Below are 23,619 nucleotides of genomic sequence, written 5' to 3'. Positions count from 1 at the left end.
TGAAAGTGCTGCACTCAATATGCCAGAAAATTTGGAAAACTCAGCAGTGGCTACAGGACTGGAAAAGGTCAGTTTTCATTCCAATCCCAAAGAAAGGCAATGCCAAAGAATGCTCAAACTACTGCACAATTGCACTCATCTCACACGCTAGAAAAGCAATGCTCAAAATTCTCCAAGCCAGGTTTCAGCAATATGTGAACTGTGAACTTCCAGATGTTCAAGCTGGTTTTAGAAAAGGCAGAGGAACCAGAGATAAAATTGCCAACATCCACTGGATCATCAAAAAAGCAAGAGAGTTCCAGAAAAACATCTATTTCTGCTTTATTGACTATGCCAAAGACTTTGACTGTGTGGATCACAATAAACTGTGGAAAATTCTGAAAGAGATGGGAATACCAGACACCTGACCTGCCTCTTGAGAAACCTGTATTCAGTTCCGGAAGCAACAGTTAGAACTGGAAATGGAACAACAGACTGGTTCCAAATAGGAAAAGGACTACGTCAAGGCTGTATATTGTCACCCTGCTTATTTAACTTATATGCAGAGTATGTCATGCAAAGTGCTGGGCTGGAGGAAGCCCAAGCTGGAATCAAGATTGCTGGGAGAAATATCAATAACCTCAGTTATGCAGATGACACCACCCTTATGGCAGAAAGTGAAGAGGAACTAAAAAGCCTCTTGATGAAAGTGAAAGAGGAGAGTGAAAATGTTGGCTTAAAGTTCAACATTCAGAAAACTAAGATCATGGCATCCAGTTCCATCACTTCATGACAAATAGATGGGCAAACAGTGGAAACAGTGGCTGACTTTATTTTTCTGGGCTCCAAAATCACTGCAGATGGTGATTGCAGCCATGAAATTAAAAGAAGCTTACTCCTTGAAAGGAAAGTTATGACCAACATAGACAGCATATTAAAAAGCAGAGACATTACTTTGCCAACAAAGGTCTGTCTAGTCAAGGCAATGGTTTTTCCAGAGGTCATGTATGGATGTGAGAGTTAGACTATAAAGAAAGCTGAGCCCCCCAAAATTGATGCTTTTGAACTGTGGTATTGGAGAAGACTCTTGAGAGTCCCTTGGACTGCAAGGAGATCCAATCAGTCCATCCTAAAGGAGATCGGTCCTGGGTGTTCATTGGAAGGACTTGATGTTGAAGCTGAAACTCCAATACTTTGGCCACCTGATGCGAGGAGCTGACTCATTTGAAAAGATCCTGATGCTGGGAAAGACTGAGGGCAGGAGGAGAAGGGGACGATAGAGGATGAGATGGTTGGATGGCATCACCAACTTGATGGACATGGGTTTGGGTGGACTCTGGGAGTTGGTGATGGACAGGGAGGCCTGGCATGATGTGGTTCAAGGGGTTGCAAAGAGTCAGATACAACTGAGCAACTGAACTGAACTGAACTGAACTAGCTAGAATATTATTCAGTAAAAATTTGCAGAGTGAAAGAATGACACAGCAGGCAGCAGGTTTTTATAATGTCAACAATCTTCATGAACACAGTTTAACTGTTTATAGACCTCTTAAATGCATTGTTTCATTTGATCCTCATAACAATGGAAGGTGAGTAAAAAACATGTGATCTTTCTCTTGTTGAGAAAATTAGGGCTCAGAGGGTTTAGAATATTTTCTCAAGGTCACCCAGCTAGTAAGTCTCAGAGCTGTGACTCATATCCAGGGTTTAGAACCACAAGTGACACTTTCCAGGCAATGCATGGCCTTTCAGGTGCCTTCCCAGTAAGGCTGTTTCTAGCAGCAGAGTGCCGTTGTGGTAGGATTCAAAGATGCCTTTGACACAGAGTATTCCAGGGACCAGTTGATTCAACCTTGATAGGTTTACTAAGTTGTCGGCGAGATGCATGATTTTTATATTTCATGTTTGCCTAAATTTATGCTTTCAAGCTTTCAAAGGCAGACCGCGTGGCATTCTGAAGTAGCAGCTCTCAAACTGTGTCCCACCAGTGCCAACAGATCTGCTAAGAGGCCATAGAGGCTGCCGTGGGGGCGGGGCCCAGTGGGGGCGGGGCCACAGAGGCCGCCATGGGAGTGGGGCCCAATGGGGGCGGGGCCATAAGGCTGCCGTGGGGGTGGGGCCCAGTGGGGGTGGAGCCACAGAGGCCGCCATGGGAGTGGGGCCCAATGGGGGCGGGGCCATACAGGCTGCCGTGGGGGTGGGGCCCAGTGGGGGCGGAGCCACAGAGGCCGCCATGGGAGTGGGGCCCAATGGGGGCGGGGCCACAGAGGCCACCATGGGAGTGGGGCCCAATGGGGGCGGGGCCATAAGGCTGCCGTGGGGGTGGGGCCCAGTGGGGGTGGAGCCACAGAGGCCGCCATGGGAGTGGGGCCCAATGGGGGCGGGGCCGCAGAGGCTGCCATCGGGGTGGGGCCTAGTGGGAAGGCCTTGTGTTTGGGTTCTGCGCTGTTTCGAGCTGATACACTTTCAACTTTTTTTTACATATTTAACATCCCACAGAAAAATTTCACTTGAACAAAGGTTGTCTTACTCACCATTAGGAAAAGAATCACCACTGTTCTAAGGCATTTTTGCGGCAGCTTGTTTCCTGTGACAAGAAAGTGGGGCAAGCTGAGCTCTGTGCCCAGGCATCACCCAGGCCTGGGATGAATCTGTAGACTAACGCTTTCTTGCTAGTTAGAAACAAGCCCTAGAAGTTCAGAGTCTCCCACAGCCTACCGAGCCAACCCTCGGGCTGGGCAGGGGGCAGAGGGTCACTGCGCTGGGACCAGAGGACCCCTGCCTGTTTGACAGAGCTGCAGTGCCGTCTTATTCTGCCACTGGCTCTCATTTTGCTCTTAGTCAAGATTCCTCTCAGCTGCCTGAGCCCACAGCATCTGCTGAATCCTCCTGCTACGACTTGACACTTGTTCCTAAGGGCTTGTGGGCTTAGCCAGAAGCAGCTGCCAGATTGCTTCAACTCAGAGACCCCCATTCTGGCCTCCTCTGGACAGTCAGATTCTGTCATCGTTCACCTATCTGCAGAGTAAGGAACTTACCAGAAGGTCAGAGAATTCCCCGACATCAGCTTTTACATTCCTTGCTCCTCCCTGGAGATTGAGTCCACTAAAATTGATTAAATAAGCTTGGATTTTCACATTATAATTTTGCCTCTGCGTAAGGTTTACTGTGTAATTAATCTTAAATCTCTTAATTTTTCATTGATAGATTTGAGTAAATGTGATGCTATTATCAGCACAAAAAGGGGAAATGAGGGATGTCACATGGGAACTGGAAAACAAGATTGACTTGTGACAGTAAACCTCAGAAAGGCCACATAGAGTGGATGAGGTCAGCCATCCTTAAAATGTACACACCTTGAGGAATAATCAAGAACTTGGTGTCAAGAGGGCAACACCATGGTATATAGACCAAGACTGGGGTATGGTCTTGGGAAGATGCGATGGTACCACAATTTTTGAAAGTTTGAGAAAACTAGAAAGTAGGGTGTAACCAGGACACCTTTCCCGGAAACAGATGAACAGTGGAATCATATTCTGCAGTAATAACAAGGTCAGAGCACTGACCTGATCATACATCAGGCATATGCATCTTGTATGTTGTAATATATTTTGAGATGGAGGTCACAAGCTTACAGAGAGGTTTTAAGTCTCCAACACTATCCAAAGAACCTAGGATCTAGATACCAGACCTAGGGCATAGGAATTCTTTGGTCTTTGGAAGAGATGCAATTTCTGGTGAGATAGTAAATGTTTATGGACTTTTCCTGGGGCCCAGGGTGAATGTGTTTACTGTTGGGCTTCACAAATGGGGTTTGTTGTAAGATACATGGGAGAACTAGAAAGTGGTGTATAACCAGAGCAACTGAGTGACTCTCACTGGCTGAAGGGCCATGATTCAGCACTTCAAACTTTACTTCTTTTTCTACCTGTGTTTGTTCTATATTTGCCAAACTAACACGGGGGCAACAGAGGTTGAGATGGTTGGATGGCATCACTGACTCAATGGGCATGAGTTTGGGCAAATTCTGGGAGATAGTGAAGGACAGGGAAGCCTGGCGTGCTGCAGTCCTTGTGGTTGCAAAGAGTTGGACACGACTTGGCCACTGAAAAACTCATTTCCATTTTTTTTCTATATTGCTTCTACCAAAATGTTGTTTCTTATGTTTTAAGGCTTTTACTTATTCTCTTTCTCTCTCTCCATATGTTTCATAATCAAAATCTCAAGGAGAAATGAACCTGTTAAGTTACATACAATCAGTACAAGGCCAGCTCTTAGACATCTAGATGGTGGTTGTCCTAGATGGTTTTCCATCATGTGGAAAAAATGATAGAAATCTATTGACAAGGAAAATTTCAAAAAGGCAAGAACTTGCAGGCTTCTTTGAAGGATGGTAAAATTATAGGAACCTGCTAGAACCTGACCAGTATATGAATTATTTCCCATAGCTGTCCTATTAACTTTGTTCTAATTCACACCCAACAAGTAGTTTAGGGCTTATTAATTTACTCTGTCAGATGCTTTGACACTAAAGTTTTCTGGCTAGAAGACATACACTTTAATCAATGGGAAGAAATGTCCCAAATTTAAATTAATAAATTGACATTTTGGTTTATGTGATGGTTAATTTTGTGTGCCCAAGTGTTTGGTCGAACATTATTCAGAATATTTCTGTGGAAGTGTTTTTTTGGTGAGATTTAGATTTGAATTGGGGGACTCTGAAGCAGATTGCCCTCATAATGTGGGTGGGCCTCATCTCGTAAGCTGTTGGCCTGAATAAAACAGAACACTGACCTTTCCCCCAACAAGGAGTTCTGCCAGCAGGCAGCCTTAGGACTTCAACTCAACATTGGCTTTTCCTGGGTTTCCAGCCTGACAGCTCACCCTTCAGATTGCCTCCATAATCATGTGAGCCAATTCCTTAAAATAAACCTCTTTCTGTTTATGTACACATCCTATTGGATTTGTTTTTCTGGAGAACCCTGACAGTTATTTCAAGTGTCTTGTGAGTTTGTTTAACATGGGTCAGTTCTTCTGAGTTCATTCTACTGTCGGGGCTCTGAAAACACATTTCTCAAGTAGTTGTCATCTTCAGTTAAAAGTTTCAGCTTTTTACTCTCTAACTACATTGGTCTCTTTCTGCAGCATTCAGTGATTTATTTCATGCTTGTCGAAACTTCTTAAGCACTATGGGGTGACATTCACATGAGTCTCTGAATAAGTTTTAGAGGACACATAGGCACTGTGCTCAGGGTGTTAGTTATCACTCAAGGTTGAGCACAGAGGGTTACATGTTGCATCTGGGTAATTGAGACCAAGTGGACAGGGGACACTAAAATGTTGGTTGTTCTGTTCCTTTCCTATTGTTGCTTTAAAGAAATTAGTACAGAGTTAGGGGCTTAGAACAACACAAATTTATTACCTTATAGTTCTGAAGGTCAGAAATCTGAAATCCATTTCATGGGTTCAAAATCAAGGTGTCAGTGAGACTTTCCTGGTGGTCCAGTGGTTAAGTTTTCGCCTTCCAGTGCAGTGGGGTATGGGTTTGATCCCTGGTCAGGGAGTAAGATCCCATATGCCTTGTGGCCATAAAACCAAACATAAAGCAGAAACAATATTGCAACAAATTCAGTAAGGAATTTTAAAAAAATTAATATAAAATCAAGGTGTCAGCAAGGCACCAGAGTCTCAAGGGAAGAATTCCTTTTCTTGCCCTTGCCAACTTCTAGAGGCTGCTCACATTCCTTGGCTTGTGGCCCTCTTCCAGTTAGCAATTGTGTCACTCTGATATCTCGTCCTTCATCACATCTCCTCCTCTCACTCTCCTGCCTCCCTCTTCCACTTATAAGAACCTTTGTGATTACGCTGGCCCACCCAAGTCATCCAGAATAATCTCTCCATCTCAAGATCCCTGACTTAACCACATTTGCAAGGTTCCTTCTATCATACAAGGTTAACACATTTGCAGGTTCTATAGGTTGGAGATAGAGTTTTGAGCAAAAGGTATTAATCTATTTCCCATGGTTGTATTATTTTCTGGTTATATACCTTTTTTAAAAAATTATTTTTAACTGAAGGGTAATTGCTTTACAATATTGTGTTGGTTTCTGCCATACATCAACATGAATCAGCCATAACCTCCCTCCCGCCTCCTGTCCCATCCCACTCCTCCAGGTTATCACAGAGCACCAGTTTGCGCTCCCTGAGTCATGCAGCATATTCTCACTGGCTATCTGTTTTACATATGATAGTGTACATGTGTCCATGCTCCCATCTCCATTCATCCCACCTCCTCCATCCCACATGCCCCCTTGGATCCACAGTCTGTTCTCTGTGTCAAGCAGGGAGTATGTTAATGGATTTGGCTATATACCTTTTTTAAGAAAGATTTTTTTTGTTGTGGACTTTCTTTTTAAAAAGGTTCACAACCTTTTTATTGAATTTGTTACAATATTGCTTCTGGTTTATGTTTTGGTCTTTTAGCCCCGAAGCATGTGGGGTTTTAACTCCCCAGCCAGGGGTTGGACCCACATCACCTGCATTGGAATGTGAAGTTTTAATCACTGGAGTGTCAGGGAAGTTCCTTCTATAAGTGTTTAGGGGCTGTAGTGTGGTGGGACTCTAAAAATTGAAAATAAAGAAAAAGGATTCATTTAAAGTCACATTTAAAGATTGTATAACTTACAATAAAGATAGAGAAAAATCACCTGAAGAAGCTGAAATTACTGGTAGACAAGCGTGCCTTCACTGTAACCTCTTTAATGTCTTAATATCAATGGTAGAGTTAAATAAAATTGAAGAAAAAGAACAATAATATAGGTATGTACTGGCAGTGCTCACCCAAACACTAAAAAGGAAAAGGGATGGGACTTAGCCTGGTGGTTCAGTGGTTAAGACTTTGCACTTCCAATGCAGAGGGCATGGGTTTGACCCCTGGTGGAGAAACTAAGACTGCATATGCTGTGCAGTGCTGCCACAAATGTTTTTTGTTTGTTTGTTTTTTAATAAAAATTTAAAAGGAAAAAAGAAAAGGGAAACTCAGATATTGGTATTGATTATTTCATTTCTCATGGCTCTGAGTCTCTCTTTTCTTTTTTATTTATTTTTTAAATTGTTATTTAAAAAACATTTAAAAAAATTTTATTTTAAAAAAACTTCCCTGGTGGTAAAGAATCTGTCTGCAATGCGGGAGACCCAGGTTTTTGATCCCTGGGTCTGGAAGATCCCCTAGAGTAGGAAATGGCAATCCACTCCAGTATTCTTGCCTGGAGAATTCTGTGGATAGAGGAGACTGGCGGGCTACAGTCCATGGGGTCGCAAAGAGTCAGGCACGACTGAGTGAGTAACGCATTTCAAGTTCATGGTGTGTCCTTGAAGGGTGAATGATGCAGGACTTTAGTCCTTGCATTCCAAGTATACCAAGCCCACTGAAGTTCTGTCCTTATGGCAAGAATTTGGTCAGTTAATCCTCAACTGTATCTGCAAAATTATATTGTTCTCTGAGATATTCTATAAACAGCTAAATTTATTTCAGAAAAGCTGCCTATCTGAGCTCACAACCCCACAATGTACATCTGCAGACCAAAGGAAATGTGCAGTTATGAAAGCTGTTTTCCGTGGTTTAATCCAGCGCTTCTCAACCTCACTTGATCACTGAACCTTCTGTTGCTGAAAGATCTATTAAAGTGTCTCCCATCACACAGTACATTTGGTAAAGGCTGCATTGAAGACTTGATTTCTCTACCTCCTGTTGTTTTGAGTCTGTGCTCATGAAACCTATCTTTTGATTTTCATGTGGTTGGACCCCAAGAAATAAAATGCTTTGATCAAGCCAACATGGTATTTCTTGTGCATGCGGTGTTACATTTCTCACTGTAAATTAACACATCAGCCTTTGATGTTTACTTTTGTCTCATGTGGCTTTCAGTGTTCACTTCTAGTTAGTGTGAATTGATCTCTTTGTCACCCAAACTTCCATTTACTTTTAAATGCCTGTCTACTCACCGGTATCTATAAAGGAAAGGGTAGCCAGAACTTTACTACTTGAGTGACGGTGGAAAATAATAATGGATTCTGGACACCAAGTACTTGTTTTGGTGGTCAGATATCATGAGAGTCGCCTGGAGGACTTTAAGAGATGAGTGATGAGTGGATCTTGAAGCTAAACCTTAAAGTGAAAGCCCAAGATTACCTCATATATCTGTCCTTAAGCAATCACTTCAGTTTTTTTTCCTATTAACTAACTGATGGATAATAGTATCAAATCTATTACACATGGTTACTATAAAGTACATTCATCACCCTGATTGTAAAAGGACCTTCCAAAGCTAGGAGGGAACATGGGATTAAGGAGGGTCAAAGACGGGTCAAAAAGAGCATGCATTAATAGTCTGATTTTTAAAAATATCAACCTGTGATACAAAGATCTTTTGTAAGAGCCAGTTAATGTTAGGACCATGAGTTTTCCTCTTATTGCGCTTCAGCTGTAGTTAGACTCTTCATATGTACTGTGAGTTGTATTAAAATCCTCAACACCTCAGAAGAGAAAGAAAGTGCTGAGAAAATTCATGTAAGAGTAATCAAGTATCAGATGAAAATCGTGAAGAAAGATGAAAAGATGCAGAATCAGCAGACCTTTGTAGAAAATAGTTACATAATTATTGTAGAAAAATATAATAAACTTATAATTCATTCAAAATCAATACACTCAAACCCACAAAGTCCACAGTAAATAAAACCTTATAGGTAATAGTCTTATAAGCTTTATTCTTGCCATCCTTCTTCCTCTGAGTCCTCAATTTACTTGAGCATCATTTCCCATACCAATACACTGTGCCTCCCCAAACCTCTGCATCTTCCAGTGGTTCTTAATTATCACCTCGTGGGGTAAAGAGTACAGATTTATTGTCCATCTACTTCTTAGTACCTGACATTTGAATTTTTCTTCACACAGGGTTGTCCTAGTGGAAGCCTACAGTTCATCTTGTTCTTGCTAAACTTTGCCCTAACTCTCATCCAATGAGAAAAAAAAAGACATTCCCTCCACCTGTTTGGTTTGAGGGAGGTGGCTAAGCAGAAAATTTCACAGGGCATTGTCCTGTGGACCAGGACTTGTAGAAAAATGTGGAATGACACAAGATCTGAATTAGATCACAGAGAAAGCCTACTTCCCTAAGAAACATTTTCTTTGCATTTGTTGTCATTTGATCATTAAAAAGTTTAATTTTGATGTTGCATTAGTAAGATTTTTAAAATTTGCTTTTATTTTAGAAAGTGCAGTGAAACACAAGGAAATTTAAGTATGATTTTTAATAGCCCCAAACTATAATATAAACCTATACACAGTCGAATGACCATATATTGATAGACATGTGAAAAAAAGACCTACTTAATTTTTTTTCCAACAATAATTATGATATTTATTTAAAGTAATACATTTACAGCCCAGATAGTTCTACATTGTACATTTCAGGTTTAACCAGCTTCATAAAAATACTTGAGAACAGCTGTACCCACAGATTTAGACTACTAAATTACTTCTTTGCCCATTCTTCTCTTTCCTTTCTTTCTCGAATAACCTCTTTCAGATACGGTTCAAGGTAAAATGTATCCTCCTCATATTTTGTCCACTGCTCTTTAGGCAGGATCTGCTGCCTCATGCTGAGGTCCAGTGCTCTCTTAATGCGAAACACTCTGTCATTATAAAGGTTCTCAGGAAGCCTTCTTATGGCTTCTTTTACATCGTCATTCTCATGTATTGTGTCATCTCGCATTAAGCCCAGTTTATTGAACCCGGCAGCGTTGTAATACCATTTTCGAATACCCTCCAGCCACCTGCTTGATGCTGAAACCTTTGCCAGGTACTATTTTATTTGTTTTACGCCCATGCGCGAGTTACTTATAACCCGCCCGTCCTTGCTAAAGAGCAATAGGAATTACAAAAATTATCCCATCCAAGATCAGAGGCAGCCAGTGATGGAGCTGAGGCCAGGTCTATGTAGTTTCCAAACACAGCACTGAAGCACAATATCTTCAGTAGTTGTCAGCTGGCCGGCCCGCCATGTTGACCTGACACAAGACTTACTTTAAAATATTTTTATTAGATGTATTTAATAGAGCCTTTCTTACTGTGATCTAGACATACATGGGAACAATCTTTGAGAGCTCAAAGTTACAGCTTTGAAGATTGAACTTATTAATCTCAGAAGTGACTATGTAAGTAGCTTTGGGTGTTTACAATTCTCCTTCCTCCTCTCCAGATAGCAAAAGGACTGTGGCATCAAAGATAACACTTCATTTCTGAGTGCTCAAGGAAATCTGACAAAGAAAATTTCTGCATAAATCTCATTCTCAAAGAGTCTATGACTCTTTCCTTCCTCTTACTAGGAGTTAGTACTAACCTTTTTTTTTTTTTTTTTGCCTTGGTAATGGTTATTAGAGACACATATTCAGTTCTTTTGACTTTGTTTATGGATCTTTTGGAGAAACTGAGAGAACATATGTGGCTTGATATTTGCATTTCTTCTAGTAGTTCTGAATACTGGGTTGGAATACTCCAGTTGCATTTGCATTAATTTCAGTTGTTCTTCAATAAAGCTTCATGTATTGAGAGCTGTGCTATCTAGTATGGTGGTCATCAGTCAAGTGTGTCTGCTGAGTACTTGAAATGTGTCTAGTCTGGGTTGAGACATGCCATAGTGTAATATATACCAGATTTCATAGGTTTCATACAAATGAAATGTGGCGAAATGTCCTTGATAATTCTTATGTTGATTGTAAATTGAAGTACTATAATAATATAGTATTTTGACTACATTGGGTTAAATTATATTTATTATTGGAATTAATTTTACTCTTCTGAAAACTCTTTTAATATATCTGCTGGAAACTTAAAATGACTTAGATGGCTTCCACTCCTGGCTCATGTTTTTGTTTCTGCTGAGCAGTGGTGATCCAGAGCCATTGTGTGATAAAACAATTCACATGTGTATATTTTCCAGATACATTTAAATGTTCACCGTGTCAATTACTTTTGTGAAAGTCTTCTACAGTTCTACAACTTCTTAATCAGAAAAAGCAACTTAACATAACATTTCCTTGATTAAGTCAATATCATCATTTATGGAGCTTAATATTTTTTTTATCTTATGTTTTATTGATGCCCTTATGAGTTAATGAAGCTTATAGGGCTACTGATTTCATATAAAATGGCCCCTGATTCATTCATGATTATAGTTAGGAATGTTGGCTGTGTTTTCCCCAATGCTTGTTAGTGCTTCTTAAGGATACTTTTACACCCTTTCTAATGCAACCTGTATGTCCCTTATAATTTAAGAAAACCTAACAGTTTTCCAGAAAAAGCAGACAAACATCTTATAAGGTCTGTAAACTTTTACAGACTTGTAGGTCTGAGTGCTCGTGGTAGGTCTGCTTCTTCTGTAGATAAAGCCCATGGGTTTTATTTCAGGTGGTTTTCTTGCAAGGTACTGATCTTTTTGGCTTCTGGATTAGAAGTTCTGGATGAGATATCTGTGGCCGCCAGAAGTCTTCCTACTAATAGATTAGTGCAGTGTGGCATTTCCAGATGACATTAGAATTTATGTATGCAATTGTTGAGATAACTATATAAAATATATAAGGGATTGATAGGCAATAGCTAGAATTATTCTGTTGACCTCTGTTTTTTATTTTTTTAAGACAGTGTTGTGGGTCCAAGCCACAACTGGTGTGTTCAAGTGTGGCTAAGCAGAGTGAACTATGCTCATGTGAAATGTGAACCTGTTAGCGGATGTAACCTATTGTTGTTTCGCTATTCAGCTGAAGTCTTTCTCTACATTCCTTACAGCTGAGCTAGGGCTGTTTTGTATGTTGCTGCTGTTTCGCAGCAGTCCAAAGCTCTGTTGCCTTGCTTGATGCTGTGTTTCGATGTGTACTTATAGCATTTATCCTGCTTTCCTTGCCTGTGATTTTTCCAGCATCAGCTATCATACACAATAGGTCCCTGAGCGTCCTGCTGTCTTGCATTCTCTGCATACACACATTCCAGGGGCATGTCGATATGAGGATTATTTCAGTGCCAAGACTGACAGTATTTCTCAGGATACTGGTGAGAGATCGGATTTTTAAGTTAACATTCTTAGATCTGGGATATAGTACTGTTCCCTAACACACAGACATCTAATCTTATAACCCATATAACATCCTATTAGAAACATCTATCTATTGGTAAGTTCTATCAGTCAAGTGAAGGATTCTAGGATGCCTTGGGCTGCTCTCAGAGTATCGTAGGTAGGTATTTTGCTGTGGATGTTACTGAACTGAACCAATAAAACTGCTCAAGAGGCTCTGTAAGGTGTGCAAAGAATGCAGAGCTTTCAACAAAGCGGGTTTAGATGCATTCTTGCTTATGAACTCTCAGTTCATAATGCAGAGTAAGAGAGTAATGCTGGGTTACCTCTCAACCTGGTCTATCAGGCTCAAAAAGACACAATGGCATTTTTCATATACTTCTCTACTTCTTTGTCAATAACCCTTAGAATCAAATGATTTCTTTAGGCTTATACCAGCTCATTGCTCTTTCTTGACTCTGTAAGGAATTTTATGATAAATCCATGCCAATTGCTTCATTATTTCCCCATGGCATTTGATGATGCCTGTAACCTAGACATTACCCTTCAGTCTGGGATCCTTTGAAAAGGTTGTACAGAGCAGATCATGGCACTGCACTCCTTTATTGGTGATATGGAACAGGTTAGATAGGATGCTGTCTGTTATTAGGTGACTGCATAAGTTTGCTGCATAAAAATAATGCCAAAATTTTCAGTTGCTCTTAATAACAAATATTTATTTTCTTATTCATGTGTCTCGGGGTCGGTAGGGTTTCAGCTAGAGTTTGGCTGAACATGGTTGAGCTTAGCTGGGCTTGGCTTCAGGCTTGATACTGGAGGTAGATCTACACTTCTTTATGTAAATGCCAGGCACCATCCAAGATGGGGCTTCCCAGGTGACACAGTATATAAAGAATCCACCTGCCAATGCGAATCCTTAGAAGTAAGAGAGACATAAAAGGACTCCATAAGCTTTCCACACATTCCTGGCTGACTGGGACTATGAACGATGTTCATGCCAGAGAAGCCCAAAAAGAATGTAGTGGAAAGTAAAAGCAAAGGCTTACTTGAGAAGTAACTGAATGTCGAATGCATTTCCCAAACTATACACAGGTTAACTGGCAGAGGGTGGAAGTACTTTTGGACTTGAGGTGCTTAAGCAAAACTCTGCATAGATCGTTAGCTGTCCACTGCTGTATTAGTGACACAGGGATGAACCTTAATGAGACAAGCTGAAAAATCATGTTAAAAATATAATTTAAAAACCTAAGTAGAAAGGAGCTACACACAAAGTGGGAAAATATAGTGAATATGACTCAAAAAATAGGAAATCTAAATAGAGATAGAATCTACAGAAAAGAAACAAAATAGAAATTCTAGATTTGAAAAGTACAGTTACTGAAAAGAAGAAGGGGCAGTAGAACACTTGAGAAGAAAACAACCAGTGTACTTGAAGATAGATCAATAGACATTATCTAATCTAAAGAATTAAGAGAAAATAATATTGAAGAAAACTAGCAAATCAAAGACCTATAGGACAATGTCAGGCCTATCAATGTACTTGTAATAGTTCCAGGAGGAATGGAGAAACACAAAGGGAAAATGTTTATTGAAGAAATAATGACCATAAACTCCCCAATTTGATAAAAAAGCCTTAATCTATAGGTTTGAGAAACTCAATAACCACCCACCAAGTAGACTAAACATGAAGAGATCCACACATAGACCCATGATGCTAAAAACTCCAGAAAGCCAAGACAGTCTTGAAGCAGCAAGATAAAAACGACTCATCATGTATGGAGAATAATACAAGTAAGGGCTGACTTCTCACACAAATACGGAGTCTAGAAAGTAGTGGAAGAACAATTCAAAGTGCTAATAGAAAAAATGACCCAACAAGTCTGTTAATCAAGAATTTTCTATCTAGCAAGACCATCTTTCAAAATGAAGGCAGAATAAAGATCTTCCCAGGTAAACAAAATAGACCACCCTATCAGTTCAGTTCAGTTCAGTCACTCAGTCGTATCCAACTCTTTGCAACCCCATGAATCACAGCATGCCAGGCCTCCCTGTCCATCACCAACTCCCAGAGTTTACCCAAGCTTATGTCCATCGATAAGAAATCCTAAAGGCTGTTTCAGGCTAAAAGGAAATGGTGATAGCAGATATGACTCAACTCATCTCAACAGGAAGGAATGAAGAGCACTGAAGATGTTAAATATGTGAATAAACATAAAAGAATGTTTATTGCTTCCTCCTAATTTATTTAAAAACAAAGACTATGTGAAGCAACAATTATAATTGTTTATTTTTGGGAGTTGTTGCATGGTTAGATGTAATATGTATAACAATACTAGCATTAAAGGGAAAAATGAAAATGTATCAGAGCAAATTTGCTATATTATTCTTATTGTTGTTACTGTGATTATTATTAAGCAGACTGTAATGGGTTAAAGATATGTATTGTAATATTTAGATGAACTATTAAGAAAATAATTTTTAAAATAATAGCTAAATATTTTGTATTTATGTGTTGTCTGTTGTGATTTCTCCATTTTCTTTTCTAATTTTATTGATTTGATTGTTCTCCCTTTTTTTCTTGATGAGTCTGGCTAATGGTTTGTCTATTTTATTTATCTTCTCAAAGAACCAGCTTTTGGTTTGTTGATTTTTGCTACAGTTTCCTTCATTTCTTTTTAATTTATTTGTGCTCTGATTTTTATGATTTCTTTCCTTCTACTAATTTCAGGGTTCTTCTTTTCTTCTTCTTCTAGTTGCTTTAGCTGTAAAGTTAGGTTGTTTATTTGATGTTTCTCTTGTTTCTTGAGGTTCAGAATGGAGAAAATAATAGCAAATGAAGCAACTGACAAAGAATTCATCCTCAAAATATACAAGCAGCTCATGAAGCTCAATACCAGAAAAATAAATGACCCAATCAAAAAATGGGCCAAAGAACTAAATAGACATTTCTCCAAAGAAGACATACAGATGGCTAACAAACACATGAAAAGATGCTCAAAATCATTCATTATCAGAGAAATGCAAATCAAAACCAGAATGAAGTACCATCTCATGCCAGTCAGAATGGCTACCATCAAGACATCTACAAACCATAAATACTGGAGGGGGTGTGGAGAAGAGGGAACCCTCTTACACTGTTGGTGGAAATGCAAACAAGTACAGCCACTATGGAGAACAGTGTGGAGATTCCTTAAAAAACTGGAAATAGAACTGTCATACAACCCAGCAATCCCACTGATGGGCATACACACTGAGGAAGCCAGAATTGAAAGAGACACATGCACCCCACTGTTCATTGCAGCACTGTTTACAATAGCTAGGACATGGAAGCAACCTAGATGTCCATCGGCAGATGAATGGATAAGGAAGTTGTGGTACATATACACAATGAAACATTACTCAGCTATAAAAAATAATGTATTTGAATCAATTCTAATGATGTGGATGAAAAGAGCCTATTATACAGAGTGAAGTAAGTCAGAAAGAGAAATACCAATATAGTATATGAACATATATATATGGAATTTAGAAAGACGGTAGCAATGACCCTATATGCAAGACAGCAAGAGATACAGATGTAAAGAACAGACTTTTGGACTGTGTGGGAGAAGGCAAGGGTGGGACGATATGAGAGAATAGCATTGAAAAATGTATATCACCATATGTAAAATGGATGTCTAATGCAGATTCAATGCATGACGCAGGGAACTCAAAGCTGGTACTCTGGGACAACCCAGAGGGATGGTGTGGGGAGGCAGGTGGGAGGGGTTCAGGATGGTGGGACACATGTACACCCATGACTGATTCATGACAATGTATGGCAAAAGCCACCACAATATTGTAAAGTAGTTACCCTCCAATTAAAATAAATAAATTAATTTAAAAAACAGGCAAATCATTAATAGAGCTTCCCTGGTGACTCAGATCATAAGGAATCTGTCTTTAATGCAGGAAACTGGGGTTTGATCCCTGGATTGGGAAGATTCCCTCAAGAAAGGAATGGCAACCCACTCCAGTATTCTTGCCTGGAGAATTTCACGGACAGAGGAACCTGGCAGGCTACAGTCCATGGGGGTCTCAAAGAGGCAGACACGACTGAATGACTAACATTTTCACTTTTTTTCTGAACCATTAATAGAGGAAAGAGCAAGATCCAACTAAATACCATCTATAAAAAAATACATTTTATATTTAAAAAATCCAAGTAGTTTCAAAGTAAAAGGATGAAAAGGCAAACTGTAATTATTAAAGAACTGGAATGGCTATATTAATATACAAAAATAGGCTTTAAGACAAGAAATACAACTAGAGACAAATGGAAACATTTCATACTAGTAAGATTTTCAATACATCAGGATGAAGACCAGAGCACCAAAATACATGTAGCAAAGATGACAGAACTGAAAGATAGGTAGCAATTGAATATGATAGTGGTTGAAAATTTCAATATTCCTCTCTCAGTAACTGCTAGAACTAGACAGAATATTCAAGACTTAAAAGCACAAGCAAGCAACTAGATATAAATGACACAGAATGCTCCATCCGACAACAGAATAAACATTCTTTTCAAGTGCACAGGGAAGTCTCTCCATATTAACTCTGTTATAGGAAACAAAATGATTCAAGCTATTTTGACTGCAACAAAATTAAATAAAGAAACCAGCAACAGAAGGTAATTTGAAATTTCCCAAATATTTTGAATTTCACAATATCCTTTTGAAAAAAACAGGAGTCAAAGGTGAAATCACAGGTAAATTTGAAAATGTGCTGAATTGGATTTAAATGAAAACCTAACATATCAAAATCTAACATATCTGCTTGAAGGATAGCCTTTAGGTGGTCTTATAGGGTAGTCTGTTTTTGTTTATCTGGGAAGATCTTTATTCTGCCTTCATTTTGAAAGATGGTCTTGCTAGATAGAAAATTCATGATTAACAGACTTTTTGGGTTATTTTTTCTATTAGCACTTTGGATATGTTCTTCCATTACTAACAGACTCCATATTTGTGTGAGAAGTCAGCCCTTACTTGTATTGTTCTCCATACATGATGAGTCGTTTTTATCTTGCTGCTTCAAGACTGTCTTGGCTTTCTGGAGTTTTTAGCATCCTGGGTCTATGTGTGGATCTCTTCATGTTTAGTCTACTTGGTGGGTGGTTATTGAGTTTCTCAAACCTATAGATTAAGGCTTTTCGTCAAATTGGGGAGCTTATTGTCATTATTTCTTCAATAAACATTTCCCCTTTGTGTTTCTCCATTCTTCCTGGGACTGCTATTACAATTGATAGGCTTGACATTTTTCTACAGATCTTTGAAATGAAAACCTAACATATCAACATATCAAAAAATAACATATCAAAACCTAACATATCAAAACATCAAATGATATGTAGCTAAAGCAGTACTTAGAGTGGTACTTACCACTTTAAATGCTTATATTAGACAGGAAAGAAATCTAAGATCAACAATCTAAGCTTATACTTCAAGAAGCTAGATAAATATGAGCATTTCAGACCTCAAGTAAGTAAAAGGAAAGAAACAATAATGACCAGAGAAGAAATAAGTGAAATAAAAATCAGAAAAACAATACAGAAAATCTGTGAAAACCAAAAGCTGGTTCACATAAATGATCAACAAAATTGGTAAAGATTTGCTTAGAATAACAAAAAGAAAGAAGAGAAAGAAAAAACAAATAAACAAAATCAGGAATAAGAGGAAGAAAGAAGTGAAAGTGAAGTCGCTCAGTTGTGTCCGACTCTTTGTGACCGCATGGACAGTAGCCTGCAACAGGCTCCTCCGTCCATGGGATTTTCTAGGCAAGAGTACTAGAGTGGGTTGCCATTTCCTTTTCCAGGGAATCTTCCCTACCCAGGGATCAAACCCAGGTCTCCCTATTGTAGACAGACACTTTACCGTCTGAGCCAGGGAAGTCCTTAAGAGGGAGAATATCACTACAGACCCTACAGAAATCAAAATGATTCTAAGGGAATATTATGAACCACTTTATACAAACAAATTGGACGACTTAGATGAAATGGTTAATACATTGAAAGATGGGGAGGAGCCAAGATGGCGGAGGAATAGAACGGGGAGACCACTTTCTCTCCTACAAATTCATCGAAAGAACATTTGAACGCTGAGCAAATTTCACAAAACAACTTCTGATCGCTAGCAGAGGACATCAGGCGCCCAGAAAAGCAGCCCATTGTCTTCGAAGGGAGGTAGGACAAAATATAAACGACAATAAGGGAGTCGAAAGAGCTACGGACGGAGACCCGTCCCGGGAAGGGAGTCTTAATAGAGGAAGTTTCCAATCACCAGGAAACCCTCTCACTGGCGGGACTGGGGTAAGTTTTCGGCATTCTAACTGGGATTAAACAAGGCCCACACATTACGTGCCTAAAAGCAACTCCCAGCTGAAAAGTACCCCAGACGCCGGTACCCACCAGCAACAAGCGGGGCGGAACGGAGAGGAGCGGGCGGCATTGCTTAGGGTAAGGACCGGCCCGAAGACCCTGAGAGCAATTGGAGGGAGCTTTTTTAAACTGTGGGATAGCAAGGGACAAAATTAACTGGCCCGAACACACTGCCCGCGGTTCGCAAAACAAAGGGACTGAGAATCTCCAGAGAAGAGCCGGCCCATCCGCGCTGGAGGTAGGAGGCAGGGGGGAGGGGAAAAGGGCAAACTTAGCCCCTGAGAAGCCACCCCCTCCCACACTGCAAACAGGCCTCCGGGTTCTAGCTAAAGACTTCCTGAGACCCGACTGGCGGTGCGTGCTGGGGCCGCGGAGGGAAAAAGTGCGCCGTACCCGGGGAGATTGGGCCAAGCCTCTGGCTGCCTTGGCCGCTCGCCGCGGAGGGAAAAGGCGTGCTGCACCCGGGAGAGTGCGCCCAAGCCTCTGGCTGCCTGGGCCGCTCGCCGCGGAGGGAAAAGGCGTGCTGCACCCGGGGAGAGTGCGCCCAAGCCTCTGGCTGCCTGAACCGCTCAGGCCGGGGAAGGCACAAAACGCAGGCACAACCGAATCCGCGCTTTTGTGGAGTACCCGAAAACTGGAACCGCACTCAACGCAGGGCCCGCTCCATATAGAGCAGCTGGGAGCCTGAGCAGTGTAGACGGGGAAAGCATTGACACCCGTGAGCGGGGCAAACCCAGTGTGGCCGGAACACGTGAGTCCTATCCACACAGAGCGGTATCTGTCTGCAGCACCCCGCCCTCCCCGTAGCAGGACTGAATTGAACAAGAGAACCTAAATAAGAGATCACCTCCGCCCGCCTGTGTCAGGGGGGAAATTAGACACCAAAGAGACGGCAAACAGAAGCCAAATAAACAAAGGGAACCGCTTCAGAAAGGACTGGTGCAACAGATTAAAATCCCTGAAGGTAACACTGACTACACGGGGAGGGGCCTACAGATATCGAGAAGTGTAAGCTGGAAAGAGGAGCTATCTCAAATTGAACTGAACCTACGCTGACCGCAACAACTCCAGAGAAATTTCTAGATATATATGTACATATATTTTTTTAATTAAAAAAAAAAACTTTTTTTTTCTTTCCTTTTTTTTTAAATTTTTTCTCTTTTATTTTCTTTTAAAATTCCCTATTACTCCCCCATTACTCCTCAACTTTCATTTTTACATATTTTTACGATTTTTTTAAATTAGGGAAAAACAATTTTTTTTTCTTTTTTTCTCTTTTTCTTGTTTTTCTCTCCTATTTCCTTTTAAAGTCCTCTAATACTCCTCTATTATTCCTTAATTTTCATTTTCATTTCACTATAACCTTGCCAAAAAAAAAAAAGAGAGAGAAACCCTATTTTTAAACCGAACTTCATATACAGTTCTAAATTTTTTGTGTGTTTTTGTTTTTGTTTTTAAATATTGTATTTCAAAGAGTCTAACCTCTACACTAGATTTTCAATCTTTGTTTTTCAGTAGTATGTGATATAAATTTTGGTCATTTAAGAATCCAATATTCAGTTCCCATTTCTATTCAGGAGTGTGGTGATACTCTCCCACCTTTGACTCTCTGTTTTCTACCTCAGAACACTTCTATTTCCTCCATTCCCCTTCTCTTCCCAATCCAACTCTGTGAATCTGTGGGTGTCTGGGCTACGGAGAATACTTTGGGAACAGATAACTGCATAGATCTGTCTCTCTCCTCTTGAGTCCCCTTTTTCTCCTCCTGCTCACCTCTATCTCCTTCCTCCCTCTCCTATTCTTCATGTAACTCTGTGAACCTCTCTGGTTGTCTCTCACAGTGGAGAATCTTCACCATTAACCTAGAAGTTTTATTATCAGTGCTGTATAGTTGGAGAAGTCTTGAGACTATTGGAAGAATAAAACTGAAATCCAGAGGCAGGAGACTTAAGCCCAAATCCTGAGAAAACCAGAAAACTCGTGACTACACGGAACATTAAGGAATAAGAGACCATCCAAAAGCCTCCATACCTACACCAAAACCAACCACCACCCAAGAGCCAATAAGCTCCAGTATAAGACATACCACGCAAATTATTTAGCAACACAGGAACATAGACCTGAGTGTCAACATACAGGCTCTCCAAAGCCACACCTAACACACAGACCCATTGCAAAACTCATTACTGGACACTCCATTGCACGCCAGAGAGAAGAAATCCAATTCCACGCACCAGAACGCTGACACAAGCTTCCCTAACCAGGAAACCTTGACAAACCAATCGTTCAACCCCACCCACTGGGTGAAACCTCCACAATAAAAAGGAACCACAGACCACAAGAATACAGAAAGCCCACTCCAGACACAGCAATCTAAACAAGATGAAAAGGCAGAGAAATACCCAACAGGTAAAGGAACATGAAAAAAGCCCACCAAGTCAAACAAAAGAGGAGGAAATAGGGAATCTACCTGAAAAAGAATTTAGAATAATGATAATAAAAATGATCCAAAATCTTGAAAACAAAATGGAGTTACAAATAAATAGCCTGGAGACAAAGATTGAGAAGATGCAAGAAATGTTTAACAAGGACCTAGAAGAAATAAAAAAAAGTCAATTAAAAATTAATAATGAAATAAATGACATCAAAAACACTCTGGAGGGAACCATGAGTAGAATAACAGAGACAGAAGATAGGATAAGTGAGTTAGAAGATAAAATGGTGGAAATAAATGAAGCAGAGAGGAAAAAAGAATCAAAAGAAGTGAGGACAACCTCAGGGACCTCTGGGACAATGTGAAACGCCCCAACATTCGAATCATAGGAGTCCCAGAAGAAGAAGACAAAAAGAAAGGCCATGAGAAGTTACTCGAGGAGATAATAGCTGAAAACTTCCCTAAAATGGAGAAGGAAATAGCCACCCAAGTCCAAGAAACCCAGAGAGTCCCAAACAGGATAAACCCAAGGCAAAACACCCCAAGACACATATTAATCAAATTAACAAAGATCAAACACAAAGAACAAATATTAAAAGCAGCAAGGGAGAAACAACAAATAACACACAAAGGGATTCCCATAAGGATAACAGCTGATCTATCAGTAGAAACCCTTCAGGCCAGAAGGGAATGGCAGGACATATTTAAAGTAATGAAAGAGAATAACCTACAACCTAGATTACTCTACCCAGCAAGGATCTCATTCAAATATGAAGGAGAACTCAAAAGCTTTACAGACAAGCAAAAGCTGAGAGAATTCAGCACCACCAAACCAGCTCTTCAACAAATACTAAAGGATCTTCTCTAGACAGGAAACACAGAAAGGTGGTATAAACGTGAACCCCAAACAACAAAATAAATGGCAACGGGACCATACCTATCAATAATTACCTTAAATGTAAATGGATTGAATGCCCCAACCAAAAGACAAAGGCTGGCTGAATGGATACAAAAGCAAGACCCCTATATATGCTGTCTACAAGAGACCCACCTCAAAGCAAGGGACACATACAGACTAAAAGTGAAGGGCTGGAAAAAAATATTCCACGCAAACGGAGACCAAAAGAAAGCAGGAGTCGCAATACTCATATCAGATAAAATAGACTTTCAAATAAAGGCTGTGAAAAGAGACAAAGATGGACACTACATAATGATTAAAGGATCAATCCAAGAAGAAGATAGAATAATTATAAATATATATGCACCCAACATAGGAGCACTGCAATATGTAAGACAAACACTAACGAGTATGAAAGAGGAAATTAATAGTAACACAATAATAGTAGGAGACTTTAATACCCCACTCACAACTATGGATAGATCAACTAAACAGAAAATGAACAAGGAAACACAAACTTTACCGGACACAATGGACCAGCTAGACCTAATTGACATTATAGGACGTTTCACCCCAAAACAATCAACTTCACCTTTTTCTCAAGTGCACACGGAACTTTCTCCAGAATAGATCACATCCTGGGCCATAAATCTAGTCTTGGTAAATTCAAAAAGGTTGAAATAATTCCAGTCATCTTTTCTGACCACAGTGCAGTAAGATTAGATCTCAATTACAGGAAAAAAATTATTAAAAATTCAAACATATGGAGTCTATACAACACGCTTCTGAATAACCAACAAATCATAGAAGAAATCAAAAAAGAAATCAAAATATGCATAGAAATGAATGAAAATGAAAACACAACAACCCAAAACCTATGGAACACTGTAAAAGCAGTGCTAAGGGGAAGATTCATAGCATTACAGGCCTACCTCAAGAAACAAGGAAAAAGTCAAATAAATAACCTAACTCTACATCTAAAGCAACTAGAGGAGGAAGAAATGAAGAACCCCAGGGTTAGTAGAAGGAAAGAAATCTTAAAAATTAGGGCAGAAATAAATGCAAAAGAAACTAAAGAGATCATAGCAAAAATTAACAAAGCTAAAAGCTGGTTTTTTGAAAAAATAAACAAAATTGACAAACCATTAGCAAGACTCATTAAGAAACAAAGGGAGAAGAACCAAATTAACAAAATTAGAAACGAAAATGGAGAGATCACAACAGACAACACTGAAATACAAAGGATCATAAGAGACTACTACCAGCAGCTCTATGCCAATAAAATGGACAACTTGGAAGAAATGGACAAGTTCTTAGAGAAGTATAACTTTCCAAAACTGGACCAGGAAGAAATAGAAGATCTTAACAAAATGATCACAAGCAAGGAAATCAAAACTGTAATCAGAAATCTTCCAGCAAACAAAAGCCCAGGACCAGATGGCTTCACAGCTGAATTCTACCAAAAATTTAGAGAAGAGCTAACACCTATCTTACTCAAACTCTTCCAGAAAATTGCAGAAGAAGGTAAGCTTCCAAACTCATTCTATGAGGCCACCATCACCCTAATTCCAAAACCAAACAAAGATGCCACAAAAAAAGAAAAGTACAGGCCAATATCACTGATGAACATAGATGCAAAAATCCTTAACAAAATTCTAGCAAACAGAATCCAACAACATATTAAAAAAATCATACATCATGACCAAGTGGGCTTTATCCCAGGAATGCAAGGATTCTTTAATATCTGCAAATCAATCAATGTAAT

The 23,619-nt window shown here is 39.8% G+C and overlaps 1 pseudogene; it reads right to left on the bottom strand.

Annotated features, from left to right (window-relative positions):
* Positions 1–9,384: 9,384 nt before the first annotated feature.
* On the bottom strand, positions 9,385–9,825 carry LOC139030678 (cytochrome b-c1 complex subunit 7 pseudogene; annotated as a pseudogene).
* Positions 9,826–23,619: the final 13,794 nt, after the last annotated feature.

Source organism: Odocoileus virginianus, chromosome 23 (genome assembly GCF_023699985.2).
Source record: "Odocoileus virginianus isolate 20LAN1187 ecotype Illinois chromosome 23, Ovbor_1.2, whole genome shotgun sequence".
Taxonomy (NCBI): Eukaryota; Metazoa; Chordata; class Mammalia; order Artiodactyla; family Cervidae; genus Odocoileus; species Odocoileus virginianus.
Note: the sequence above shows the minus strand (reverse complement) of the source record. Positions and strands in the feature narration are given on the sequence as shown.